The following is an 11011-nucleotide window of genomic DNA, read 5'->3' as shown; positions in this document are numbered from 1 at the left end:
GTCCTGGTTAAGAAGGAAGAAAGGAAGTGTCTGAAAATGTAGCTGTAGAGGCATATGAGGGGGGAAAGGGGGTCCAGAGAGAGGAATGCAATTCCAAGCTGTGCCAACCACCGAGAGCCAGAGAAGCAGGTGTTTGACCGTGGCAATGATCTCGAGTGGCATTGATAAAGACAAGCCAGGAAAGCACTCCAAGCTCACAGCGCTGAACAAACAGATGGAAAAAATATTCAGCAATGTTTACTCCCCTCTGATCCCAGGAAAGGACAGGTTCCCACACGAGAAAGGCAGGAGGAGGGATGGATGCAGTCAACAACAAAAAGCTTGGGGATTTGTTTTAGGAGTACGAGAGACGAAGAGAATCTTCCATGAAAAAATCCCAGTTACCCCAACCCTCTGGAGCGTGTCCAGAGGAGGGTCACCAAAATGGTGGAAGGGTCTGGAAACCATGGTTTATGAGGAGAGAATTAGGGAGCTGGTTTAGTCCGGAGAAGGTACAGTTAGGTGATATGATAGCCCTGTTTAAGTATTTGAAGGGCTGTCATATTGAGGATGGAGCAAATTTGTTTTCTGCTGCTCCAGAGAATAGGACCCAGAGCAATGGATGGAAGCTACAGGAAAAGGGATTCCACCTCAACATTAAGAACTTTCTAATAGTAAGAGCTGTTGGACAACAGAAGACACTCCCTTAGAGAGTGATAGAGTCTCTGACCTTGGAGGTCTTTAAACAGAGGCTGGATGGCCATCTTTTGGGGTGCTTTGATGGTGAGTTCCTGCATGGCAGAATGGGGTTGGACTGGATAGCTCTTGGGATCTCTTCCAACTCTATGATTCTATCCCCCCCCCCCAACATCTCCAACCTTTCAGTTGTGTATGGGAGAGGAATCATTTTCAGCCTGCTGTTTTTAAATGAGTGGGCATCAACAGCACTTGCTGATCTACCACAAGTCACTGAGTAAAAAGGAAAAGGAGGAATCAGGTGAATTGTGAAATTTCTTCCTGAAATCAAAGGCATGGCAAGACACACCTTCACCACTCTTGAAACACTCCTTTTGTGCCTGTTTTGATCTAGTCTGATCTTGGACATCAAGCAGGGTCAGCCTTGGTTAGCGCTTGGATGGGAGACAACCAATGAATGTAGTGATAGCCTTTTGTTCTAGAACTCTTTTAGTTAGAATAAAGCTTTTCTTTAAAGTACTCTGCCTCTTTGCACTCCTCTTCATATGCCTTAGCTTGGCTAGTTGCAAATACCAGTGGAATCCTTGGAAATGTCCCAATGCATTGCAAAAGTGTAATAGGTTATTTATGGGGAGGTGGCAACAAGGTTAGTTTTTAGATTAAAATGTGGTCTCAAGGGGTCCCTACTGAGGAAGGTCAAGGAAGAAAGTGCAAAGGCAGGCTTACTGTTGAACATAAAGAAAACAAAAATAATGACCATGGAGGATCCTAACAAGTTCAGTCTAGACAATGAGGACATAAAAATATTAAGGGTTCCTATACATTGGATCAAATATTGATCAGGATGGGGACTACAGTCAAGAAATCAGAAGAAGACTAAGAATGCGGAAGGCAGCTGTGAAAGAACTAGAAAAGGTCCTAAAGGGCAAAGATATAGAACTGAGCACAAAAGTCAGAATCGTACAAGCAATTGTTTTCCCCATTACAATGTGTCCTTCTTATCCGCTGGGGTTTGGTTGCAGGATCCCCCATGGATAACAAAAATCCGTGGATGCTCAAGTCCCATTAAATATAATGGCATAGCAAAATGGTGTCCCTTATATAAAATGGAAAATGAAGGTTTGCTATTTGGAATTTATATATATGTATTTGGAATATTTTCAAGCAGGGCTGATTGTACTATGTATGGATGCGAGAGCTGGAGAATGAAGAATATGGACAAAAAGAAAATCAATCCATTTGAGATGGTGCTGGAGAAGAGTGCTGAGGTTACTTACCATGGACAGCCAAGAAGTCAAATAAATGTGTCCTAGAGCAGATCAAGCCTGAAGTTTCCCTGGAAGCTGAAATGACTAAACTGAGGCTGTCGTACTTTGACCACATCATGAGAAGACACGACTCCTTAGAAAAGACAGTAATGTTGGGAAATATGGAGAGAATTAGGAAGAGAAGAAGGCCACATGTTAGATGGATGACTCTATTAAGGTCATAGGCATGAATTTGCAGAAAATGGGAAGAGTAATGGAAGATAGGGGGTCTTGGAGACGTCTCATCCTTAGAGTCGCCATGAATCAAGATCGACTCGAAGGCAGTTAATAACAGGAACAACTCAAGGGGTCCCATGCAGCTCAGCAGAAGTGGCAAGGGACCTAGGGTCTGAGAAATACCTTCAAATGGTATTTCACCTTCACCGTCTGGTGCTGTATGTATCTTTCAAAGAAAGGAACTGGCAAAACCACCTCTTGAATATTTCTTGCCTAAGAAAAACCTATCAAATTAATGGAGTTGCCCTAAGTCAACTTGAAGGCACACACATCCACAGTCCCCTCTCCTTCCATCGCAGCAAAACCCATCTAAATATCTCCTAGACAGAAATCCAGGAATAAGGCCGGGAATGGAGCTGCATCTCTCATTCTCAGTTGTTCAGGTCCCCACCTTTGCTGCCATCTTGTGTTATGGTTTGTGAATTGTCACAAGCGAACAAACTGGAAATGGGTCAAAAAAGGAAGAAGGAAGATGGAGAAGAAAAAAGAAACAAGTATGGCAGCATCTTTTAAGACGAACTGGTTTTTATTTTTGCAGGATACAGTACTCTGTACTGTACTGTACCATACAGTACTCTATATTGCATCATAGAAAGAAATGGATGCTTATATCCGTGAAAGCGCATGCAAAATTAAAAGCCATATTAAATAAATAAAAATCATAAAGGTGCGGCCACATTTCTTCTTCTCTGCCCCCTTTGTCCTTTTTATGTTGCAAGAGACTTACGTGGCTCCATTTCTGGAAACAGAGGTAAGAGGGTCTTGTGGCATCGTGGTTTGAGTGTTGGACTGCAACTCTAGAGATCAGGGTTCGATTCCCTGCTTGGCCATGAAACCCACTGGGTCACCTTAGGCAAGTCACACTCTCTCAGCCTCAGAGGATGGCAATGGCAACCCCCATCTAAAGAAATTTCCTAAGAAAACCCCATGATAGGATTGCCGTTAAGTCGGAAATGGCTTGAAGGCACCCAACAACAAGACGGTCTTCAGAGAGTGTCAGATCACAATGGAAGGATTTGTTATAAAGTTTGCAGGGACAATATGAAAACATGCTTATCTTACTGAATAAAAAGCAGGCAGCCATAGGGTTGCCAGAGTCCAGACTGAAAATGAGAAAAGGCTTCTGTACCTTCCAAAGCGGGAATTTAAGTTGGTGTTAGGTATCATGCAACCAGGTAAGAAACAAGACCTGCTGAATCTCCCTCTTCTGCAGGACCATGAAATGTACAAGAGATCTCTCCAGTTTTCATTGTGGCAACCCTAGAACATAGGGTTGCTATGAGGATAAAAGGGGGAATGCCTGTCATCCTGAGCTGCTTTTGGAGAGAGTTTGAGCTCAAACAGATAAGAGTTGGGGGAAGTTTTGTTTTTTCCCCAAACAAAAGTTATATATAATATCCATCCGGTCTTTTCCTGCAAAGAACTTAGGATGGCATATAGGAGGCTTCCCCCAATGCACACTTTTGAGATCTGTTGCACTATAGCTCCCATCCACTGCAGCTCAAATGGCTGTGTTGGGTGGGATTTGAGTACAACACACCTGGAAATTGAAAGGCTGGCATACCCAGCTCTTCTCTGCTACCAGTCTTCTTGTTGTGTTCCTTCAAGTCATTTCCGGCTGACAGCGTTTCTTGACAAGATCTTTGCAGAGGGCTTTTTTGCCCATGCCTACCTCTGAGGCTGAGAGAGTGTGACTTGCCCAGGGCCCCCCAGTCTCTTTCCGTGGCTGAGTGAGGATTCGAACCCTCATCTCTAGAGTCATATGCAATACTCAAACCACTACATCATGCTAGTTTAGGCTGCAGCCGCACTGCAGAAACAATCCAGTTTGACACCACTTTAACTACTATGACTCAATGACATGGAATTTGGGAGGTATAGTTTTGTTAGCTATTTAGTCTGAGAGCTCTGGTGCCACAGAAAACTATAGATTCCAGAATTCCGTAGCATTGAGCCATGGCAGTCAAAGTGGTGTCAAACTGGATTATTTCTGCAGTGCAGATACAGCCATAGTTTCCCACTAACCTTTAAAGGAGGCCAGGCTGAGTAATAGGAACTGTTCAAAGGACAAACAGGGACTGGAGCAAGAACTTGTCAAAGTTACTTTCTTGGATTACAACTACTAGGCATCCCCATCCGCTGGCCATACTAGCTGGGATGATTTGGGAAATTGGTAGTTTTTAAAACAATGCTTCCAAATTCCAGTTTGAACTCAGATGGTGGTACAGTATTGTAACAACTGCAATGCCATATGGGAAATTTAACTTTCTGGATGCCTTGCTATTGTGGCTTCTGTTATCCACAGAAGATGAAATCCTAAGAATGAATGCCAAAATTTCCCTTATCCCACTTTGTTTAAAATCCACTGAGATTATTCTCAGTACAGAAGAATAATGTGAGAATTGAGGTGTGATAGTTGAAGTTTGATGCCCATAGTCTCCAAAATAAATTACTCCAAAACAGATTATAAAGATATAGAAATAGATTAAATAATAATAATAATAATAATAATAATAATAAAATTTATTTATAGCCCGCCTTTTCCTTGAGGGAATCAAGGCAGGTTACAAGGCAAAGGAAAAACAATAAAAAACACTATGCTATATTACATCAATAAGTGATAGAACTTGCAAAACAGGTTTTTTTGCAATACTTGCAAAAACAATTTTATTTATATGGAAGGATTATACATTGAAATGTTGTACACTTCAATGAAATATTGCGGTTAGAAAGGAGTGGGAAAGAATAGACTGAAAGCATGGCTTACCTAAACATACAAAGGGTTTTATGGAATGATCAAAAACTAGTTAAGGTTTGAAAGGGTAAGTGTTGTCATAGAATTATGTTTGTAAAGATGTGAAGACAAAATAGGCATGGAAAGATGCGTACATGTGCGAGAATATGGAAAATAAAAATAATGGAAAAAAAAACCCAACTGAGATTATTCTTGCTGCATCATTTGTATTAAAAAATACTCACAGCTGTCGATCAGGGCCTTCTATACGTCCCCCTTGAAACCGACCTGTGATGTTAAGTTTCATCCAGTTCCCATCCAACTGACAGACTGGTTTAATAACCGGAAGAACCACTCCTTTTCGTGGTCTTTTGTGTAAACAGTGCACCAGTCCTTCTGTTAGGAAGGGATTTAGGAACCGGTTCCTTCATAGCCAACGGTAGCCAGGATCTGTGCCAGCATTTGGCTTAAGAGGGGAGCTGCAGCCTTAGCAACACAAATAAATAATTCACCACCGAGACAAAATCCATTACAGGAGGAAGGGAGGAAAACATCTTTACGAAATAGTGAGCCCTTCTGTACAGTTGTGGATCACCTGTTATTTTTGTTTGCTCGAATTCCAGATCCAGTTAAACTATGCCTAGAATAGTACAGGAAAAGTGTTAGGATCTTCTAGCTCAATGGTGCCCAAACTTTGCTTCTCCAGGTGTTTTGGACTTCCAACTCCCAGAAACCCAATTGTCAGGAATTCTTGGAGATGAAGTCTAAAACATCTGGAGGATCCAAGTTTGGGAACCACACTGACATCAAAGAACTCAGCCGACCAACATGTTTTCTGGGGATGATGGGGATTGTACTCCTAACATCTGGAGGGCAACAGGTTGGGGAAAGCTGAGCTAGAGGAAAGGAGACATTCTTATTCTTATCAACCACCCTGAGCTTGGTTTTTGCAGAAAGGCAGAGTTGGGTCCAGCTGTTTCTCACCTCTTTTAGCCTTATGAAATGGCTTTGCATTTTGAGGAATTTTCCCAGTTCCACAGTATCTGGGTCCATTTGATGATCTTGTGAAAACGGATTCCAAAATGAGATGTACAGTCGGCCCTCTGTATCCACGGAGTCTTTATTCATGGACTCAAACGGGTTTTGTTAGCAAAATTTATTCAGAGGGTTGCTGTTGTCTTCCTCTTGGGTTGAGAAAGTGCGATTTGCCCAAGGCTGCCCAGTGAGGCTATAAGGGGATTTGAACCCTGGTCTCCTGGATCCCATTCACACTACACAGTTGTTGTGTGTCTTCAAGTAGTTTCCAACTTATGGAGACCCCAAGGCGAACATATCATGGGGTTTTCTTGGCAAGATTTGTTCTGAGGTGGTTTGCCATTGTCTTCCCCTGAGGCTGAGAGAGTGTGACTTGCCCAAGGGCACCCAATGGGTTTCATGGCAGAGTGGGAAACTGAACCTAGTTTCTCAAGTTGCAGTCCATTACTCAAACCACTACACCACTTTCACACTTAAGAGTGCTATATTTCCATTTTAACCGCTATGGTTCCATTCTGTGAAATCCTGGGGTCTTTATTTTGGTGAGCTACTAGGGCTCTCTGAATTCTAAATGTCCCTTGCTAAACTACAACTCCTAGAATTCCATAGGATGTAATTACAACATTTAAAGTGGAATTCTAGTGCCATGTGTATGTGAATGGCCCCTCTGAATCCTACTCTAACACTTAAGCCACTACAACATGATGTCTCTCATCAGTACCATATATACTGTGTGTGTGTGTGTGTGTGTGTGTGTGTGTGTGTGTGTGTGTGTGTGCGCCTTCGAGTCACCTACTGCCTTATGGCAAACCCATGAATTTCATAGGATTTTCTCAAGAGGTATTCCTTGCCTAAGAACTATACAGGGGTTCTGTATAGAGGAAGGTACTAGTTCTGCCAGTCCCTTCCTCTGAAATATAGCCTATTTAGCAAATATACTAACCAGAGCTGACTTGCTTAGTTTCCAAACATCAGACAAGTTCTGGTGCCTTTAGAGTATTTAGGTAGTTATGGTTACTGCCCACTAAAAGGCTTGGGTAGGTAAAAGATGAGACTCCTTTCCACCATGCTGCCAGCCAGAGTAGACCAAGGATGGAAACCTCTTTCAGCCCAAGGGATGAATTCAGTTTCAGAGAACCTGGGGGTTCTTGCAGCACCTTTGAGACTAGCTGAAGGAAAGAAGTTGGTAGCATGAGCTTTCGTAGACTTCAGTCTACTTCCTCAGATGCATTGAGGAACTAGACTGAAGTCTACAAAAGCTCATGCTGCCAACTTCTTTCTTTCAGTCAGTCTCAAAGGTGTTACAAGACCTCTACATATTGATTCCACAGACTATCACGGCTATATCTTTGAATTCCTGGGGGTCACATTGTAGTGGTGGTCATAGCCAGTTCCAAAAGGGGTGAAGCAAAAATATCAACCTTTTAGAATGGTGGAAAATTCTATACAAATCCAGGAAAACACCCAATGACAGTGCTGTGAGAAGGGACCGTGAAAGCCAAATTTGGGCCCAGAGCCTGACATTCTTTTGTATGTGTGTGTATATGTGTTGTGACTATTTTCAAGTCGTTTCCAACTTATGGTGACCCTAACGCAGGCCTATCATAGGATTTTCTTGGCCAGATTTGTTCAGAGGTTAGCCATTGCCTTCCCCTGAGGCTGAGAGTGTGTGCCGTGCCCAAAGTTACTCAGTGGGTTTCATGGACAAGTGGGAATTGAACCTTGGCCTCCAGTCATAGTCCAAGACTCAAACCACTATGCCATGCTGGCTCTCTCTGAAATTCTTTACCCCTATATATATGAAAGATAACTGAACAAGGAGCTTGATCTGGTTATAAGGCAACTTATTATTGGGATTTTCAAATCCCACCCCATTCCTGGTTCCTGAATAAACTCCGTCACGGTCAATACTGAGGGATGATAGGAGCTGTAGTCTAGCAGCATGTGGGGTTCCCAACTGATAAGGCTCTACCATTCTGGTCAACCCGGCTCCATTTGCTATTCTTGGAAACTAAATTAGAGGCCAAGAAAATGAAACATGGAGCCAACATCCCACCTTCAGCAGAGCTAAACAAAAGGCGCCAAGAGGAACACAGGTGTAGCCAACATATGAAGAGGTAGAAGTTTATTGGAATATAAACATTCAGTTAACATGTAAGATAGAAAAAAAAATCCACCAACAACATATACAGACACTTGCTGGAAGGAGACGTCTGAGGTATTTATTCACCATCTAGGCTATCACATTTTAGTTCTTCCTTTAAATAGTTAAGAAAACAAAAACGAAACAAAATACTAATTGCAAGGCTGCTGCCGGATGGGAAGGGGGGTGATTTTTAAGAGCAACACCTTCCTCTTTCCTTAGGATCTCGCTGGAAAGAAGAGGTTGGCATAAGTCAGAAAAGGCTGCATGCACATTTAATGCAGCGATTCCCAAACTTTGGGCCTCCAAAGGTTTTGGACTTCAACTCTCAGAAGGCCCAGACAGTTTGGCCAACAGTCAGAAATTTTGGGAGATAAAGTCCAAAATATCTGGAGGACCAAATGTTTGGGAACCACTGATGTAATGCATCAACCCATTCGCTTGGAGGACCCTGAGAGTCTAAAACTGGGAGACAGTTCCTTCCCTTCCACCCAAATGGCTGAAGGGACCTTGTCCTGAATGTCTTCTGGTGCCACCAGAAAGCACTGGAGTGGGTTTGCCAAACCACCAAGAATAAAATAAAACGAGCAGGAGGAAAATATTTCGAGAGCGGGCCACAGCTCAGTGAACAAGTACACTGCTTTCCATGCTGAAGGTCCAGGGTTTGTTCTCTGGATCTGCCAGCTAGCTGGATCTCAGGTACAATGCGGGGAAAGAATTCTGCCAGCTGCTGAAAAGTGTTGACTCTCATTCTGGGCCCAATGTACCTACGGTGTAGGGTAGATTTTGGAAAAGCCACTTTATCAGACAGCGACTCCTCACATCACTTGAGGATTCTGGGAACCAGCATCCCCAAAAAAGTTAATTTTTCCAAGCTCCATAGTAAAAGGCAGCATCATACATGCTTGTAACCTTTCGTGTTCTCTGGAGTCAAGTCAATGAGCACATGCTTTGTACACCAAAAGCACAGAGTTTGGTTTCTGCATGTCATGAGCAGGCCTTTACTCACAAGTCCAGCAGAGTAGGGGGCTGGGGAGAGAATCACCATTTGCAAACATGAAACCCACTGCCACAGGAGAAACAGCCCTTCCCGTCATATCAAAAGCCCTGAGTGCCATACAATCTTTTAATATTCCGAGTCAGGGAGAGGTAGAGTGGTAAGGCCCCCACCCACGTACCCCTACCAAGTTCACAATTTCCTGCTGGTTTCCTGAACTATCTCCCCAAAAAAGCACCCGCACAAGCAGAGCAGAAAGAGGTACATGACTTGGCCAAAACCATCAGCATCATCAACAAAAGGGGAGGGAACAAACTGTTCACAGTCTTAAAGTGGCTGACCCAGAAAACACACACAAAAACAGTCCGAGTCTGATGCTGCAGCTTATTTTCACGAGGTATACATATTTCTTTATATATATCTATATATCTATATAGTCACAATTCCCCAAAGCTATCCTTTTTCCCTGAACTGGATACAAGCGAATGTTTCACTTCCTTGCTTTGTTCCAGTTTTGCTGTGTGAGAAGCTTACAGGCTTGAATGCTCTTGTAACATGGGAGGCTGTCACAGTGAACCAGCCAGCTTTCTGTGCAAGAAATTACCAAGTACAGCCAGGCCAAACTGGCCTTGATGGGTCACAGAACCATTTGTTTTTAACTCAGATCTCCCTGAAATCACAAATAAAGTAAGCAGTGGCGTGATTTTTCTCCCCAAGGGAAGAAGCACTCTAATACACCTGAGCATAGGGGTGGTAACACCATTGTCTACTCATCCCATCTTGTTTCTTAAGGGTCAAATGCCACTACTGCAAGGATGATGGCTGGGAGAAAGGTGCTGGAGGAGAAAGGCTACAAGAAGGTCAAGTGGTGTGTGTGGAGTCAGTTCAACACCTCCTAAGCACACATGCCTAAGATCTCTGCCTTTCCACTCCTGTTCTGTACATGATTAGAAAAGACTCAGATTTTAAAAACAAATGCGTCACACCAAGAAATTCCAAGATTCGTTGCCCCAAACAGCTTGTTTAAAAAATGTTTGGGAAAAACAACTGACTGCCCCCGCCCTTTCCATTCTAAATTTTGCAAAAAACAATCTTATTATGTAAACCAAGCAGCTTTGGATAATATTCACTCAATTTGTACACTTAGTAGAATTTTGGGTTTTGTGCTCTGCTTTGGTAAAGACTAGGGGAGGAGACCTGAGACTTAATGACATGATGAGAAATCAGTAAGAAGACTTGGAATGGTATTCAAATGCAGGAATTGAACTATGGATCTTCATGTTCTCCCTGCCTCACAATTGTAGAAACCTCATCTTAATAAAGTAAAGGCAATCTGGGTACTCGAAAGAACTGCTAAGAACTCGATTCCACATTTGGCTTCATGTTAGTTGTGTGGAAAAAATGCACTCTGTGAAATATTTAGCTACTCTGATCTTTGAAGATTCACAGATGTATTCTTGTAAGTGTTCTGTTAAAAGCAAGGGGGTCAAAACAATGGGTAGTGGTGTCAGATATAAAGTTGGGCATATCTTTTGTAATCTCATTCCCCTTTAAAATAAAAATCCACTAACTGTATTGGTGTCAGAAGAGAGCAGAAAACCCACAGGATTTCATTACCAATTAATTGTTTAGCTCCAGGCTCCTGACATAAAGAAATGTCCAGTGAGGTAAAATATTTTGGCTGGGTGTTTTCAGACCAGAGTTAACTTTCCTAGACTCCAACTTCCAGAATCTGTCAGCTGGTATGGTCAGTGGGAATTCTAAGAGTTGTAGTCCAAAAAAAGGAACTATTCCAAACTCTAGGTCCACCCAAATGGAAGGAGTGCCTAACACATCACATGCAAACTGAAGGCCTGAGTGTGTGCTGTGTGCTCCCAACTTGC

Source organism: Sceloporus occidentalis, unplaced genomic scaffold (assembly GCF_023333645.1).
Source record: "Sceloporus occidentalis isolate IW3139 unplaced genomic scaffold, rSceOcc1.0.p SCAF_9, whole genome shotgun sequence".
Lineage (NCBI taxonomy): Eukaryota > Metazoa > Chordata > Lepidosauria > Squamata > Phrynosomatidae > Sceloporus > Sceloporus occidentalis.
This window is presented reverse-complemented; position numbering follows the sequence as displayed.